An 18,950-nucleotide genomic window follows, 5' to 3' on the forward strand; every position below is an offset into this window, starting at 1 on the left:
ATAGACTTTTGTGATAAATTGATGTTTCAGCTCACACACACATCTCACATTTACTTTTACTTCCTCCCTCCCTCCTTCCCCCCTCTCTCAGTCTGCCTATCTGTCTCTCTCAGTCTGTCTGTCTGTCTCTCTCTCAGTCTGTTTGTCTGTCTCTCTCTCAGTCTGTCTCTCTCTCTCTCACACACACATTTACCTGTTTAGCATAAGAAAGTCATTCACTATATTATTATTCATATCATCCAACAGCTGTTTTTTTCCATTCTAAGCTGTGGGATATAATAAAAAAATAAACAAAAGTAAATAATAATAATAAAGAAACAAGAGGAAAAAATGCTGATGACATCTTAAGATGGACTTGAAAAACTTCGAATCAGTTTCCTTTACTCTTGATTTTAAAGTGAAGTGCTTTGCAACACATGTAGACGTTCTCATGATAAAGACACACATAACAATGTCGTTGTCCTTGTTTATTGAAAGCCAGACACTGAATCATTACTGGTTGTACTTAGCAGACACACTGCGTTTTCAAAAAAACCTACCAAGAGAAATCCATATCTATATATATATACTCGCAAGACATCCAAGTCGTTTGTAAATTTATGTGCTATTAAAATATATCTTCAAAGACATTTTCCAAACAATGTGTTGTTCAGTTTTAATTGTAAATCTTGTCTTTATGAAGTTAGATTCAGCCTCGCTGTAAGAGGTTTTGCTTTGTTTAGTCTTGTTTGGTTTGGTTTGGTTTCTTTTGAAATGAATAACTGTGATTTTGCTACAGATGTAGTTCTGACTGGAGAAGCAGTATCCATAGATTTTAACCTTTTAACACTCAGATTAACTTTGTCAAATGTGATGCTTGTTTATTCACTTAGTTTCGAATTAATTGTGTATTGTTGCAGCTTTATACTTTCAATAATGTGATTGTTTATTTTTAGAATGACATTGCAGGAAAGGTGTGAAAGGCCAGATACGGCCAGGTAGAATATTTGGGACGGATATGGCCAGCTTAAATGCTAGAGTTAAACATATATCAGTGATTAGTGAAGCATGGTGGAGAATTTTTGATTTTGTTGAGGAGAGTGGAGAGACAACTGTAGATGTTAAAGGGACAGAGGAGACTTGAAATGCAGGTGATTAGTAAAAACTAATACTGAGGTGCCAGGTGACAAGGGACATGGTTGTTCATGTGTAGAAGGACAGGAGAGACAGTTGTTCAAGTGTAGAGGGATTATTATTATTATTATTATTATTATTATTATTATTATTAACCATCATGCCAACAACCACTTTGAGCACCTTTTTGAACTCCATGTGTCTAACACATGCGGGCATCCTTACAGATATTACCATACATGGAAACGGGTGAGGATTGGCAACAGGAAAGGCATCCAGCTGTAGAAAATCTGCCTCAATAAACATCATTAGATTAATACAAGCATGGGAAAGTAGATGTTAAGACAATGATGATTTAGTCTCTCACATCAGCTCTATATCACAGCATTATCGTAATATAGCTGATTGAATTGACCTCTTTCCTCCAATATATGTCTGATATTTATGTTCTGGACCACCAACCACCAATAAAAAAAAGAGTCAAACATGGCAATGACTTCTCTTATACTAAAAAAAAAAAAACAACCCAAAAAAACCTGAGGATTGTCACTAAATACCTTCAGTTTGTTTAATACAAGTAATTATCATTTCCGCCTCATTGCTACCCTCAAAAATTAATATAAATATCAATTACTCCTGTCCAAGATTAAAGGATTAAACCCTCATATCAGATATTAAACTTAACTTCCAAAAGCCTTAAATTCTCAGAACTACATAATTAGATTTTGATAGTTGAGTTTCAAATTATGTTTAGGAATGCTCTGCAGGGGTGCAGCAACTTTGCAACATGACAGAACACACAACTAAATATATTTATATTCAGCATCCTATTAGATTAATAACTCCGCAGGTTGATTGAGTAAATGTAGAGTTAATTTGTGTGCTAACGAGGGCAGATAAAGTGACCACATGACGAGGAAGGTTGTCAGTAAATTCATTCCTGGCAGAATACCATTCCAGTGAGCTTATTTGTTGCAGAAAAAGAAGAATAAGAGTAGAAAAGAAAAAAAGAAAACACACACACAATCTTGTAGACCAGAGGTTCTTATCATGGGTGGTACTGCTCTCAAGAGGGCACTGAGCATGTCAAAGAGGACATTAAGGTTTAGGGGGTGGTGAGGTAACATAATTTACTAAATTGTACCTATAGCAGTAATTATATTATACATGATAAAACTAGTAATGGTTATTAAAATAAAAGGGGTTCTCATCAGACATAGGGAAACCATTAACTTGCAGTGTATAAAATAAATTTACAACTTTTGTCTTTAATACCTATAGAATAAGTACTAGGCTTACAAAGAATTAGTCCTGGGGCTGATTTGTTTGACTAGAGCCGGTGCTCCAGCATGACCGCAGCCAAATGACTGAAACAAGTAAAAGAATAAAGGAATTGTTGTTGTTATAGATATGGCATTCCTTACAGCTCTTTACGTTCTGAATTCAAATGTCCCCAGGGTCAACTTTGCCTTTTGTCCTTTTGGGCCCCATAAAATTAATACCAGTTAAACACTTGGGTTGATGTAATCCAACTTGTTCCTTCCCCCAGAATTCCTTGTACTGATAGTAGAAAGGATTATCATCATCATTATTATTATTATTATTATTATTATTATTATTATTAGCATGCTGGATGAAATGCTTAATGGTTTTTCACCCGTCTTTATGTTATGAGTTCAAATTCCACCAAGGTTGACTTTGCCTTTCATCCTTTCGAGATCGATAAATTAAGTAGCAGTTGCGTATTGGGGGGGGGGGGGTCTAATCGACTGGCCCCCTTCCCCAAAATTTCAGGCCTTGTGCCTAGAGTACAAAGGATTATTATTGATTTCTTGTAAATAACAACAAAGAGAGTGATTTATTTAAAAAGTGAAAGTAATGGAAATGAGACGTTGTGGTGTTTATGCTTCCCCCAGTGTATTAACAAGCATATTAAAGTGCAGGAGAAGGTATTTAAACCAACTCACAGGTCTTTGCTTATTTTCACTTTACAATAGTTCGTTAATAATACCAGGCATAATTAACTCCATTCATCAAGCGGTAATGAGATAAGGAATTCAAATTTTTTTATATCAATAGCAGTAACAAGTTTGCTTTATATGGATGTGTATGCCTGTGCAAATGTGAAGGTGTGTGTCTTTATGTATATATATGTGTATGTATAAATACGTGTGTGTAGGCGTCTAAGTGTATGTATGTATGAATGTGTGTGTGTATATATATGTGTGTGTGTGCATATATATGTATATATATGTGCATGTATATATATGTATATATATATGTATATATATATATATGTATATATATATATATATGTGTGTATATGTGTATGTATATATATATGTATATATGTGTGTGTATATGTATATATATATGTATATATATGCGTGTATATATCTGTATATGTATGTATATATATATGTGTGTGTGTGTAAACATGTATGCATATATATATATATATATATATATATATATATATATATATATATCTGTGTGTGTGTATGTACTTATGTATGTATGTATAGGTATGTGTGTGAATATATGTATGTATATATGTGTGTGTATCTATATATATATATCTATATGTGTGTGTGTATATATGTATGTGTGTATATATATGTATATACACACACACACACACATCAATGAGTGCTTGTGTGTGTTTGCATTTGTTTGCCTTTCCCTCCACCCCCAACTTCTTAATATAGATGTTTCTTCCCCAGACCCATGTTCTGCTGTCCTGTAGTACTCCTGCCTGTTAATACATCTCTCCCACCATTCACTTATCTCCTTTTAATGGTCACTTTCACGGAGACCACCTCTGATTCTTGCATACAAAACACTCCATTTTAGACTTCATATTTAAATAAAAATCTCACCGTCATAATTTTTATGTAAGAACCTTTTGTTTAGTTGTGTTATGTTCCAGATACTGACTATAATTCTTTTTGATTTTTTTTTTTTTTTTTTGGTACAAAGCTGGCAGTTTTAGGGAAGTTCGTGAGTTGGTTACATGAACCCTGGCACTCAACTGGTTATTTTATCAACAGCAAAACAGATGAGAGGCAAAGTCAGCCTTGACAAAACTTGAACTCAGTATGTAACGAGTCACAAGAAATGCCACGATGAACTTTTGTCTGTGTTAATGATTCTCCCAGCTCGCTGCCTTTATGATGATAATAATAATAATAATAATAATAATGATAATAATAAAAATAATAATAATAATAACAACTTGAAGGGTTTAGCTGAACATATCGACCCCAAGACTTACATTTTTTAAAGTCTGGTATTTATTCTATTGATTTCTTTTGCCAAACTGCTAAGTTACAGGGCTGTAAATGAACCAACAAAGGTTGACCAGCAGTGGGATGGGGTAACAAACAGAGATGCACACACACAAACACTCATACATACCACATTCATATCTATCTATCTATCTATATATATATATATATATATATATATATATATATATATATATAATAATATAGATTTAATCAAAAGATTAAACGTGGTACTTAAAATGTTTGAGGCACCAGAATTTGGTAGGGTAAAAATCAAAAACAAAATCAAGAGATTTGGTGAATAAAATTTGAAGAAGAGCAACAAAAATTCAATAGGTTATAGCAGTGAGAAGATGTGCAATGAAAATGTACTCCTCAGCTGCATAATGGAATTTCATTTTAGAAAGTCATTTTGTAGATGTGTGCAAAAACAAGAGTAGGAGATGAAGAAAATACCATCTTGACTGGGCTGTTAATCAACAGTCTAGATCTGATTTAAAAACTTTCATCAAATTTTCATATTAATTTCTGATCCAAACACCCATTTAATAACAACAGTCATTTTATTTGAAAACAAAGCAGTGTATTTCAACAAAAGTATTGTAACGAAAAGGTTTACCTAAAAATTAGGGGTTCACGTTATACATAAGAACTAAATTTTATACATTTCCCCTCAGTCCTAAGTGCATAACTGCATTCGGAACAGCATGACCTGATGTAAGTTCTATTCATTGTTTAAGCTAACTGATGTGTAGTGAAGTGTTTAACTTGCTACAATAGTACTGTTACATTTTTTTCTATGATAGTGATAATATATCAAATATTCATTATATTTCGTAAGTTTGCCCACATTTGAGATCATATCAATCAATACTTGACTAAATATAGCAAAGTTTTGCTCATCTATTGTTAATATGAAGTAATCAGAAAATAAAACTGACATTCAGAATATTGGAACAGGGGGCTTTTTTTTGTTGTTGTTTTTTCTGTTGTTGTTAACTAGACAGAAATGTTTTACTATAAATAGACACTATTAATAGACATGGCTATGTAGTTATGAAGCTTGCTTTGCAATCATGTGGTTTCAGGTTCAATCCTACTGCTTGGCACTTTGGGCAAGTGTCTTCTGCGGTAATCCCAGGCCAACAAATACTTTGTTAGTGGATTTGGTAGATTGATGCTGAGTGGAAACCTGTTGTGTGTGTGTGTGTATACATATGTATTGCCTATGCTAGTGGGTGCAACCAGCCCACTTATGAGTACCCCTCATTCATTGGACAATAAACTTTGCTTGCGAAGACCTGTTGAGGCAAGTGAAATCAAAATCGCTGACGTGGCCGATGACAGTACCACCTGATTGACACTCGTGCCAGTGGAACGTTAAAAGCACCATCCAAGCATGATCGTTGCCAGGGCCGCTGATTGCCTCCTGTGCCAGTGGCACGTAAAAAGCACCATTCGAGCGTGATCATTGCCAGCGTTGCCTTACTGGCACATGTGCTGGTGGCATGTGAAAAACAACATTCAAGTGTGGTCATTGCCAGTGCCGCTGGATTGGCTCCTGTGCAGATATAGCACGTAAAAAATACCTTTTGAGCGTGGTCATTGCCAGTACCACCTGACTGGCCCTCGTGCCGGTGTCACGTAAAAGCACCCACTACACACTCAGAGTGGTTGGCATTAGGAAGGGCATCCATCATCATTATTATTATTATTATGGGGGTGGTAGATGGGCCAAAATGTTACAATAGTGAACATGGTATTTGGATATGTCCCTTGAGACTGAGTTCAAATTCTGCCACTGGAAAATTACTTTGCCTTCAGGGATCAATCAAATAAAGTGCCAGTCAAGTAACGAGCAACCAGACGATTTAGTTTTAATCATTTTCATCACTATCACCATCATCATCACCATCACCTTCTTGTACCATCACCACCACCTTCACTACCACTGTCCCCATCAGCACCACCATCACCAAAACCACTGCTACCACCACAGCCACCACCATTACTACCAGCATCATCGTCATTTTATACTGACCATCCCTGCTGGTATGGCCTGCAAGCACTGATGCTTGCTCGGTAGAGACGGACTATATGTAATCTGAACCTTTCCCCACCTTATTTATTAATTTTTTTTACGGAATCCCACGTTTTAGGCTATGGAGATTCCGATTCTGAAAAAAAATTGTTTGAAAAATTTTAATTCCCCCCCCCCACCAAGCAGGCTATTTACATGCTAGAAATAACAGCCAAATCTCACAAAACTAGTATTAGGGTTAGGGTCAGGGTTAAGGTTAGGGTCAGGGTTACGGTCAGGGTTAGGGTTAGGGTTAGGGTTAGGGTTTGAGTTAGGGTTAGGTTTACCCTGTGGATCTATATAAAAACCGTGGCGGGGGGGAATCGAAATTTTGAAATTGAGATTTTTGAAAAACTTTTTTCAGAATCGGAATCTCCATAGCCTAAAACGTGGGATTCCGTAAAAAAAGAAACATAAAACAAGTGGGGAAAGGTTCAGATTACATATAGTCCATCTGGACCGCTTGCTCATATGGTATGCAGTGGGATTGAACCTGGAGCCATGTAGTCAGTCAGGCTACAGCTTCTTTTACAGACATATAAAGGAATGCACACACACACACAGACACACACACACACATTCATACAGACATGCACATACACACACACACACATATTCACAGACACATGCACATACATTCATGCACAGATGCACACACATGCCAACACGCACATTCACACACACACACATCCTCACACAGCTGTATATGCACAAACACTGTTACACTAACACATGTGCATGCACTTTTCACACACACACATCCACACACACACACACACACACACACACACACACACACACACACACACACAGATTTATCAAAAGCAAAAACAAAAACAATCAGCAAGGAAGAATTTCCATTCAAATCCTTGTAATTTCTTTATTTTTTCCTTCTGCAAACCATTTCTTTTCCATTCTCCATTTTCTTGCCCTCCAAACCGAAAGTGGAACTAGTAAACTTTTAGTACACTTTCTCTACTGATGCTGCTTTAAGTAGATTTCCTGTATTCATGATACTACTTGCATCACTGACTATTTTACCGAAGAGAGATGCTCTGTGTGGTTTTTTTTTTGTTTGTTTGTGAGGGGTGATTTTAGTGTATTTGCTTTTTGTTTTTCTTTTTTTTTTTCTACTGTATATGTTATTTGAAATATGTTTTCCTTGCTTAGTCTAATAATGCAGTAACCAACCCACCTGCTACTGAAATCTATCAACAAAATATGGGAAAAGAAAACAAGTGTGTGTGTGTGTGTGTGTGAAAAAGAGAGAGAGAGAGTGTGTGTGTGACTGAATGTATTTTCATAAATACGCACACACACACACGTTCTTTTATTCTTTTACTCGTTTCAGTCATTTGACTGCGGCCATGCTGGAGCACCGCCTTTAGTCGAACGAATCGACCCCAAGACTTATTCTTTGTAAACCTAGTACTTATTCTATCGGCCTCTTTTGCCGAACTACTAAGTTACGGGGACGTAAACACACCGACATCGGTTGTCAAGCAATAGGTGCGGGACAAACACAGACACACAAGCATACACACACATCTATATATGCCAGGCTTCTTTCAATTTCTGTCTACCAAATCCACTCACAAGGCTTTGGCTGGCCCAAGACTATAGTGGAAGGCACTTGCCCTGGCTGTGTGGTAAGAAGTTTACCTCCCAACCACTTAATTCCGAGTTCAGTCTTGCTGTCTGACTCCTTGGGCATGTCTCCAGCTCTAACCCTGGGCTGACCAAAGCCTTGTGAATGGATTTCATAGATGGAAACCAAAAGAAGCTATCACATACATGTGTGATTCTATGTATATATGTGTGTATGATTCTGCTTGTGTGTACCTTTGTGTTTGTCTTCCACCACTATTTGACAACCAGTGTCGCTTTGTTTACATCCCTGTCACTTAGCAAGTTTGGCAAAGAGGGCACAATAGAACAAGTACCAAGTTTTATAAATAGGTATTGGGATCATTTTTTCCCCACTTAAACCCTTCAACATGGTAACATAAAGGGCTGGAAGAAACACTTCTAGGCATTTCTTAGTCCAATGTATTAATGATTCTGTCATTCCACTGCTGTGTGTGTGTGTGTGTGTGCGTGTGTGTGTGTGTGTGTGTGTAGATATGGTAGAGTCTGATATGAAGTAGATTTGGTTCTTTTTTCTAACAAGTAAAGTGACTGCCTAAGTAGGTTCACCCCCCTCCTCCCTCACTACTGTTGAAAGGAACTCTGGTTGGCCAAAATTTACAAGTTATTGCCAAAAACAAGAACGTAAGATGAGAGCAGTTCAAAGATTGGGAGGAAAAGGAGGAGGAGTATCAATATGTAAACATCTCCTCCTCTCCCTTTCTCTCTCTCTCTCTCTGTCTCTCTCTCTGTCTCTCTCTCTTTCTCTCTCTTATTACCTCCCCCACTTTATATAGCTTACCATCCCTCCCCACTTTTCGGATCCACTTGAAACCAGTCTTTAAGGTTCAACACTAAACACTTCACTCCTGCTTAACCTACCACATTACAATGTTTATTTAGGAAAAGAAAGAAAGAAAGAAAGAAAGAAAATCTACTTCAAAGTCACCTCCTTCAGTCCATCACTTGGCTCTAGTCTCTTTCTACATTCACTGCAAAACTGCCAGATAAATCGGACTGATAAGGGGGGGGGGACCCTCCTCCGCTCCCACACCATGCCCTGCCATAACCCCACCACCACCCCATCTTATTGACTCCACTTACCCACCAACTTCACTTCACTTGATGCCACCAAAACCACCACCACCACCACCACCACCACCACCATTTAGTGACAAAAGTCAGCCAAGCATTTACCAGATATTAAACACTTAGTTCTGTCATTCCTTTACACAGTTCAGTCATTTGAGTGAGACCATGCTGGAGCACCGTCCTAAAGGGGTTTTAGTCGAAGATCGTGTTCTTGGAAAGCAGATTTCTCATCACACTGCCACACCTATGCCTTATATGCTAAATAAACTGAGTAACTGGCATTGTACGTACTAGGACTCGAACATTGTAATGTGCAGGCCACTTACTATAGGCGCAGGAGTGGCTGTGTGGTAAGTAGCTTGCTTACCAACCACACGGTTCTGGGTTCAGTCCCACTGCGTGGCACCTTGGGCAAGTGTCTTCTACTATAGCCTCGGGCCGACCAAAGCCTTGTGAGTGGATTTGGTAGATGGAAACTGAAAGAAGCCTGTCGTATATATATGTATATATATATATGTGTGTGTGTTTTTGTGTGTCTGTGTTTGTCCCCCCCCCCCCCCAACATCGCTTGACAACCGATGGTGGTGTGTTTACGTCCCCGTAACTTAGCGGTTCGGCAAAAGAGACCGATAGAATAAGTACTAGGCTTACAAAGAATAAGTCCTGGGGTCGATTTGCTCGACTAAAGGCGGTGCTCCAGCATGGCTGCAGTCAAATGACTGAAACAAGTAAATGAGTAAAAAGAGTATATATATATATATATATATATATATATATATATATATATATATATATATATATATATATATCATCATTGTCATCATCATCATCATTTAACATCCATTGTCCATGCTGGCATCAGTGTGATGGGTGGCATGCAATTGATGTGATTAATATTCCTCGAATATCTGCTAACAAGCTAATGTCTGCAAAGACAGAAAAAAAAAAAAAAAAAAAAAAAATAATCTCTTAGGTAAGATGTGAGTTTCTGAGGGTTGAGATTCTGGTGAAGGAAGGACTGGGAGTAGAAATGAAAGCCCAGTCTTTGCGAAACCATTTAGAAAAAGAAAAAACAACCCAACCATTACAAACTTATCCATGTAAAGAATGAATTTCTGTTGTACTTTTTTGTGTTACTGCAATATAGCAGATGGCTTGGTGGTTAGGGTATTCAGCTCACAGTTGTAAGGTTGTGGGTTCGATATCTGGCAGTGCATTGTGTCCTTGAGCAAGACACTTTATTTCATGTTGCTCTAGTCCATTCAGCTGGCAAAGATGAGTTGTCCCTGTAATTCAAAGGGTCAGACTTGACACACTTTGTGCCATGCTGAATCTGCTAATTTCATGAGTCAGCTGTTCCATTGTTGGTTGGATCAATTGGTACTCTCATTGTCATAACCAACAGAACGCCAGTTAGTCACAAGTTTGCCAGGGTAAAGAAAGAGTTTCCGTTGTACTCTTTTGTGTTACTGAAATATAGCAGATGATATTGACTCTCTCAATATACTCCCTTAACAGATGACACAAACTCCCTTAATATGTTTCCTTAGTGGATGACAGACTCCTTAATATGCTCCTTTAGCAGATGACACAAACTCCCTTAATATACTCCCTTAACAGATGACACTTAACTCCCTTAACATCCCCTGTTAGTGGATAACACAGACTTCTTAATACACATCTGATGCCCTTAATACATTCCCCAAGCAGAAGATACAATTTCCTTAATATACTCCCTTAGTAGATGGCACAGACCCCCCTAAAACTGTCCCTTAATCTCATTAAAATACAGTATTATTGGGTTTCTTGCTATTTTATGTGTCCTTTTAACTTTTAGGTCAACATGCCCTTGAGAGTAACAATCTTTCAGGATGGACACAAAGTTCACAAAACTGCTGGAAGTGTGTGTGTGTGTGTGTGTGTGTGTGTGGTGCATGTGCATTGTGTGTGTGTGTGTGTGTGAGAAGTGAGGGAAGTAATTGGAGTGGGTGAGGTGATGTCTTATCATGTAAATGGCTATACATTACAAGGAATCCGATTAATCACTCCTCCTCCTCCTCTTTACGAGTAATCAGAGATGGGAATACAGATCTGCTGAGGTCATGGGTGCTGACCCCTTCCTAATTTCACTATCTTATGATTTTAAAAAATTGATTAATCATGTCCTTAAGAGACATTCACGCTGTAACTGTCATGCAGTTTCAGGTTTGATTCTACTGCGCAGCACCGTGGGCCCCAAGGCCTCAGGTTTGGTCAATGTTTTATGGCTGGAATTTGGTTGACAGACATTCTGCAGTCACTCATTTGTATAACACACACACACACACACACACACACACACACACTCTCTCTCTCTCTCTCTCTCTCTCTCTCACACACACACACTGAATTCTCCCATTGATTTCAAGGTATGGGGACCCATCAGCCAATATTTATAGCCATTAGTTCTGAGTTCAAATCCCACTGAGGTTGACTTTGCCTTTTATCCTTTAGGGGTCAATAAAATAAGTACCAGTTGAATATTGGGGTTGATGTAATCACCTTTCTCCCATCCCTGATGGCTGTGATATTGGTTTCAAATTTCAGCACAAGGCCAGCAATTTTTTTGCCTGTCCTAATTGCTGTTTCTCTTGTCCGCCTTTGTATCGTCTGTCTGCCCGAATGCTTTATTGTCCTCTGTTGCATTTTTGTTCCATTTATATATATATATATTTATATATATATATATATATATATATATATATATAATGTCAATCACACATCATTATCATCATCATCATCATCGTCCAACATCTGTTTTCCATGCTGGCATGGGTTGGACTATTTGAAAAGAGCTGCACCCGCCTCCAATTGTCTCTTCTGGCACAGTTTCTCTATCTGGACACCCTTCCTAACACCAACCACTCTACAGAGTGTACTCGGTGCTTTTTTTTATGTGGTACCAGCACTGGTGCTTTTTACACAATGCCAACGCGGCGGCGGGGGGGGGGGGCAATGAATAAGGATTGGGGTCAAAGTGTAATCAACAGGGACCATCAAAGGTGGCACCCCACTCTGTTCACATTCCTGTGATGACGACAGCCAATAAAACCAAGTATTTTCCAGAGTCTGGTTGTTTTCTTAACTTTATCAGCTTATCCATTGTAATAGATTTAATGTTATCAACAATATTTATATTACAATTATATTTGAAGTATTTAATCTGTTTTAATAACACTACATCTCTATAAAGTCATCGTACAGATTGAGTGGATTATTAACCTAATCTGTTCGTGATCTTGTTTACTTTCCCTCAATCAATCAATATATATCTATAGCCTTCTGTCTATTTTTCAGTGTCTGTCTATCTGTCTGTCTATCTATATCTATCTTTCTGTCTATCTATATCTATGTCTGTCTTCCTGTCTATCTATCTACCTATCTATCTATCTATCTATCTATCTATCTATCTATCTATCTATCTATCTATCTATCTATCTATCTATCTATCTCTATCTATCTATCTATCTCTATCTATCTATCTCTATCTATCTATCTATCTATCTCTATCTATCTATCTCTATCTATCTATCTCTATCTATCTATCTATCTATCTATCTATCTATCTCTATTTATCTCTATCTATCTATCTATCCATCCATCTATCTATCTATCTATCTATCTCTATCTATCTATATATCTATCTATCTATCTATCTATCTATCTATCTATCTATCTATCTCTATCTATCTATCTATCTATCTATCTATCTATCTATCTATCTATCTATCTATCTATTTGTCTGCCTAGAGGTGTGTACTGCCAGCTGCACTTCAGGCCAAGGATATCTTGATTAGATCCATAGATCTCACACTCACACACACACACACACACACACATGCGCGCGCAATGGTCTTCTTTGAGTTCCCATCTGCCAAATCCTTTCAAAAGTCTTTGGTTGGTGCATGGCTCTTGTAGAAGACACTTGCCCAAGGTGACGCACTTTGGGACTGAACCCAACACCACATAGCTGAGAAGCAAGCTCCTTAACCTCACAGCCACACCTGTGTCTATTAAGATGTGAATTGAGGAAGTATTACCTGTTATTTCTCTCCGTCTGAGCAATAATATAATGTTTCCCCTTCATTGAATTATGACAAAAATATCTTTTCTGTAAGTGTCACTGGAACTTGTGACCTTGGAAAGCACTCTTCTCACTAGAAAACGTCAATGTAATATTTCTCACGCACACACTTACATTTATTTTGTGGGTTTTTTTCCTTACCTGTTGTTATAAACAAAAAGTTTGTGCTGTGTTGGACTTGCTAGTTTTTGCATTATTTCCATGGCTACACAGGTGAGTAAAATTTAGTTAAACCACCTGTCTCCAGATGCTTCCTGCTTGAGTACCACTGCATGGTACCTATGACGAGTTTCATCTATGATAGGTGTTGATTGACCAAACAGGTTGAGAGTGAAATTTTGGTAAGTAGAAACTGTGAGGAAGGCATTGTACACATACACACACACGTATACACACACACATACACACACGTATACACACACACACACACACACACACACACACACACACACACACACACACACACACACACACACACACACACACACACACACACACACACACACACACACACACACACACACGAAATTTGTCAGGTAGAATCTGTGTGGAAAGCAAATTAAAAAGCAACAAGTGACTTTTCAGCCCTTTAGCATTCAGTTTACTCTGTCAAATGTAAAGGTTATTTATTCACATTGTTTTGAATTAATTATTCATTATCTTTTAGATTTGAGATTCCAACGACATGATTGTTAACTTGAAGAAAAACATTGTAGGATATGTGTGAGAGGCCAGATCTGGTTAAGCTTGAACATAAAACAGGTAGAATCAGTTATGGCTGATTTAAATTACTAAAAGGTTTAGGACTATTTTGGGGGTTTTAAAAGGTTATAGAACCCATAATACTCAGTTCTGTGATTCCTAAATCTCACTTTGATAAAAAGGAAAAAAATACCAAAGAGTTTCTTCTTTAGTGCCACTGGTTGTTTCTTAGTAGTACTTTACTTGTATTACCACCAGTTGTATCATAGTAAAAGCAGTTAGGTAGTACATTTTAAAATGCCTTTTCTCCCCCCTCTTTTTCGATAGTTTTTGATCAAATTTAGATATTAGGAAGCAGAGAATTAAATTTTACAGGTTCTATAATCTTTTTTAATCTTGAATAAATAAGTTATGCTTCATATTTTGAGATATGTAAGTATATTTTAACTAACAGAAGCAGTTAATAGCACTAAAAAGCAACTAGTATAGTAAATTAATTATTTCTGGTCATTTGTGAATAAGTCTTCTTTCTTTTTTTCCTGTGAATCTCAGATTTGCTCTCTTCACACTAGTCATATAAATAACTTTCAGTTTGGCTTGGTAAAACAGCTTTCAGTTTCACATAAAAAAAAAACTTTCACTTTTGTTTGTTGACTTCATATCAGGTAAAATTTTATTAATGTCATAAATCATACATAATTTTTTTTTTTCTTTGGAAGATTTAAAAAGAGGTTATAAAAACCATAAAATTTAAATCTGTTGCTTCCTGATATCTAAATTTTATCAGATACGGCTAATATGTTCATTAAAAAAAGTTTATATCTTAGTGCTCGTATAAGGTAAAGTATCTTTACTAATCTCAAAAATGAAATAGAAATATTTTTGAGATTAAAAAGGTTATATCATCCTTAAAATTTAATTCTGTACTTCTTAAAAACTAGATTTGATTTTTAAAAAATCTTTCAAAATTGCCATTCAAAACCTTGATTCTTAACGCTTCTTGGATTTTACCACCATCACCTGGTTAGTGAATGAAGTCACATAGTCTAGAAGTTGCATTAAGGAAGGGTACACGTGTGTGTGTGGTGGGGGTAATACCCAGCTACTTACACATTAATTTATCAAATAGGTAGTTCAATTGATAAAACAACTGAATTCTCATTGTCAAAATCGATCCATTATTGAGTTCGTGTTTAAGATTTTTTTGTTTTTGTTTTTTCAGTTTTCTATTTTTAATTTCAACAAAGTTAATATTTGACAGTCGTTGTAGTTCATGCTTCTACTGTAAAAGGCAGATTTATTCTGCCATCAACCACTGTTCTTTTCCTTGTGATAAATAAAGTTGTGTCAGTGCCGTTAAATGCCACTCAGTTGTTTTGGGAGCATCTTTGAGATTGATAGGAGAATGACTTTCGAAACGAACCATTATGACATTGCCTCTGGATTCAGAAGGCATCGAGAAATGGCGACGACGGCCGTGTGCACGACAGGAACGCTGGAAAAAAAAAAAAAAAAAAAACCTTTTTCATTTTTGTTTTGTCTTGATTTTATTTTAGACAAAGTAGTAGCAGATACTCAGAAGGGACAGAGACTGATATACACTTACAAACACACACGAACACATTTTAGGAGACTCTTGATCTCATGGTCAATTCTAATCCTAACCCGTTTCTGTTTCTCTGCTTTAACAAAAGAATATTATGGTAACGCACACGTTGTTATTGCGTTGTTAGCACCTTTTCTATTGTTAGATTATTCTCAAAATAGAGGAAGGACGAAATTTTAGTGATTGTGTGTGTAAAGTTAGAATTGTAGGCTATGTTAGAAGGACAGAAAAGTAATATGTATGATGTTATTAGAGGATAAATAGATTACAGTATGTTGACACTAAACTGTGTTTTTGATGCTTGTAAGAGAAATAGTTATATATATGTTTATGTACGTATGTGTGTATATATACATTTACATACACACAGATTCTCCCCTCCCCCACCTCTCTCTCTCTCTCCACACGTACACACGATTGGTTGTGTGTATATATACATTTACATACACATATACGTACACACAGATTCTCCCTCTCTCTCTCCCTCTCCCTCTCTCCCTCCCTCTCCACACGTACACACATGATTGGCACAGGCACCCCAAAGCAAGCATGCTTAAAACCAATAGTCAAAACATAAATATATGTATGCAGTAAAGAAATAAATCGTTATTTAATCTGCCGAATAAATCCGTTTATGATTATATATATATATATATATATATATGTAAACACGTAAACACGCACAAAAGCATTGGTTCTGTTATATCATTAACTCGTACAAACCGTAACTGTAGCATCAACTATACCCAGTTATTTTTTTGCTTTGGTGGCTGTGTTTCTATTATAAACAATTTATTTATGAATTTCACTCGTTTCTGTAAATCAGTAGCATTGTTTCATGTTAAACCAGTCTAGCCTCTGCGATTGAGAATCTAATGAACCCGTGGAAAAAGGTTTCGTTGTTTAATAGGAAAGTAGCAAACTTGACGGGGAGATGGGTGTGTTTCTGTGAGAGTATAATAAACACGGTTAGCGATTTGTTTGTAAGGGAGATAACTCTCAGCATCTTTTTTTTTTTAGGTATTTCGTTTATACACACACAATAGTTAACGCACTGACATACACATAAATATTTGTGTGTCTTCTACGAAATAATATAAATATAAACTAATAATAATAATAATATTAATACACTTTTTAAATGATAATGAAAGTAATACAGTAGCACCTCGGTTTACGAACGCCTCTGTTCACGAATAAATCGTGCTTTATATATATATATATATATATATATATATATAAAGCACGATTTATTCGTGATCAGAGGCGTTCGTAAACTGGGGTACTGTACTTCTGATTTGGAGAGGGGGTAGTCGATAACACATACCCCGTTACTCGGCTGATACTTTATTTTACCGATTCCGGAAGGATTACAGTCGTCCTCTGCGACATTTGAACTTAGAATAACCTTTTCTACTCTAAGCACAAGGCCCGAAATTTTGGGGGGAGGGGCCAGTCGATTAGATCGATCTCAATACGCAACTGGTACTTAATTTATCGACCCCGAAAGGATGACAAGCAAAATCGACCTCAGCGGAATTTGAACTCAGAACGTAAACACAGACGAAATACCGCTAACGTTTCTTATTTCTTTACTGCCCCCGAGGGGCTACACACAGAGGGAACAAACAAGAACAGACAAACGGATTAAGTCGATTACATCGACTCCAGTGCGTAACTGGTACTTATTTAATCGACCCCGAAAGGGTGGAAGGCAAAGTGGACCTCGGCGGAATTTGAACTCAGAACGTAGCGGCAGATGAAATACCACTAAGCATTTCGCCCGGGGGTCCTAACGATTCTGCCAGCTCACCGTCTTATTTGAACTTACAATAATAATGGTTCAACTATAGGCACAAGGCCTGAAAATTTTGAGGAGGGGGGGTCTAGTCGATTACATCGATCTCAGTGTTCAACTGGTACTTATTTTCATTATAATAATTTTTTCCCACATTGGTCCATAAGTCAGTTGTCTTTGGTAGGACTATAGTATTTGTGCTTTAGTGTTTTTTTTTTAATGCCATTTTAACAAATATTAACGATTTTAAACATTTCATTAGGCACAAACTCTAGAAATACATTTATGTTATTAATATTCTGAATATAGTAGAACTAAGGGAAATAGGAAGAAATATAAATATAATTTAAGTAAAGAATAGGAACTAGTAAAGCCATAAAAAAATATTGTCCTGTGTTTTGAGAAGCAATGATCCATTTATTTTAGATGCAATAAAAACTTTATTCCTTTTAATGACAATTAATTAACACAAATTAGCATGACTCTAATTAACAACACATTTTCTTCCTTTTTTTTTTCTTTCTGGGTGCCAGTTGCTCAAGCATTCTGATTGAGTACTGAATAAAAGGGAGTTTAGAGTATTATGGAGGGCTGAATAGATAGAACATCAGAAAAAATCTATTTCAAGTTGGGTCCCCTTTATATTCTGAGTTTTAAATCTTTGCAGAGGCTAAACTGGGACTTCAAAAATAGTGCATGACATAAGTAATGACATGACAATCTAATCGATCTTCCTTCAAGAAGATCGATTATCAAGCATTTATGTATTTTATTTTAGTTATTTTGTATCAGGACAGGTGTCTCAGCAATAATACCTTTACCCACCACCACCACCACCACCACCACCACTACCACCATCACCACCACCACCACCACCACCACCACCACCACCACCACCAACAACAACAACAACAACAACAACAACAACAACGACTACAAGAAAATATCTTGCACTTATCTTTGAGATAAAACAGTAAATTAATAGAGCAATTTAATGAATGATATCTTATATCCCGCCTAATCAGGTAAACCACTCCTGAGACAGGGTGCTACTACCCAGATTGAGGATCTCTCCTCCCTTACTGTTGGTCTTCTTGTAGATAACATCTGGCAGAATACAGTTACCACCCGCAGTTTGTTTTTTCAGCTCTCCTAGATAAAAAAAAAAAAAAGAAAGAAATGAATAAGATTAGCAGTCTTAGTCAGTTTAAATCACTGCAGGTACAGACATGGCTTTGTGGTTAGAAGTTTGCTTCTCAACCACATGGTGACATTTTGGGCTAGTATCTTTGACTATAGCTCTGGGCCCACTGAAACCTTGTGTGTTTGGTAGATGGAAACTGTAAAAAGCCCTTTGTACATGTGGGTGTGTGTTTGTGTCTCCCTATCTTGACATTGTGTGATAGTGGTAAGCAAGTGTTAGTCATATGTGCAGTGTCATTAATTTCCAGTATTTTGTGAGAACAGGCCTGGCCATGGGGAAATATTACTTTGCTTGGAAATAGGTGGAAAGTTGGTGACAG

General features: G+C 36.8%; 1 protein-coding gene and 1 long non-coding RNA gene across 14 annotated transcripts in view; one reads left to right on the plus strand and one right to left on the minus strand.

Annotated features, from left to right (window-relative positions):
- LOC106882890 (G protein-activated inward rectifier potassium channel 3) overlaps positions 1 to 18,950 on the plus strand; it is a 216,195-nt gene that overhangs the window by 83,633 nt on the left and 113,612 nt on the right. For 3 of the 10 annotated variants that reach the window (XM_014933701.3, XM_089339110.1, XM_014933705.3), the window contains exon 1: positions 13,544 to 13,662. The exons of the other annotated variants lie outside the window; for them this stretch is intronic. The gene's annotated coding sequence lies outside the window, so the exon portion shown is untranslated. Of the gene's footprint in view, positions 1 to 13,543; positions 13,663 to 18,950 lie in introns of those variants that run through there. 10 annotated transcript variants of the gene reach the window in all.
- The window catches only part of LOC149131561 (uncharacterized), a 10,024-nt gene continuing 4,969 nt past the window's right edge, over positions 13,896 to 18,950 (minus strand). For all 4 annotated transcript variants that reach the window (XR_016237800.1, XR_016237801.1, XR_016237799.1 and 1 more), the window contains 2 exons: positions 15,630 to 18,579; positions 13,896 to 15,518 (listed from right to left, as the gene is read on the minus strand). This is a non-coding gene — a long non-coding RNA (uncharacterized LOC149131561). The remainder of the gene's footprint in view (positions 15,519 to 15,629; positions 18,580 to 18,950) is intronic.

This window comes from Octopus bimaculoides, chromosome 21, assembly GCF_046866305.1.
Source record: "Octopus bimaculoides isolate indiv1 chromosome 21, ASM4686630v1, whole genome shotgun sequence".
Taxonomy (NCBI): domain Eukaryota; kingdom Metazoa; phylum Mollusca; class Cephalopoda; order Octopoda; family Octopodidae; genus Octopus; species Octopus bimaculoides.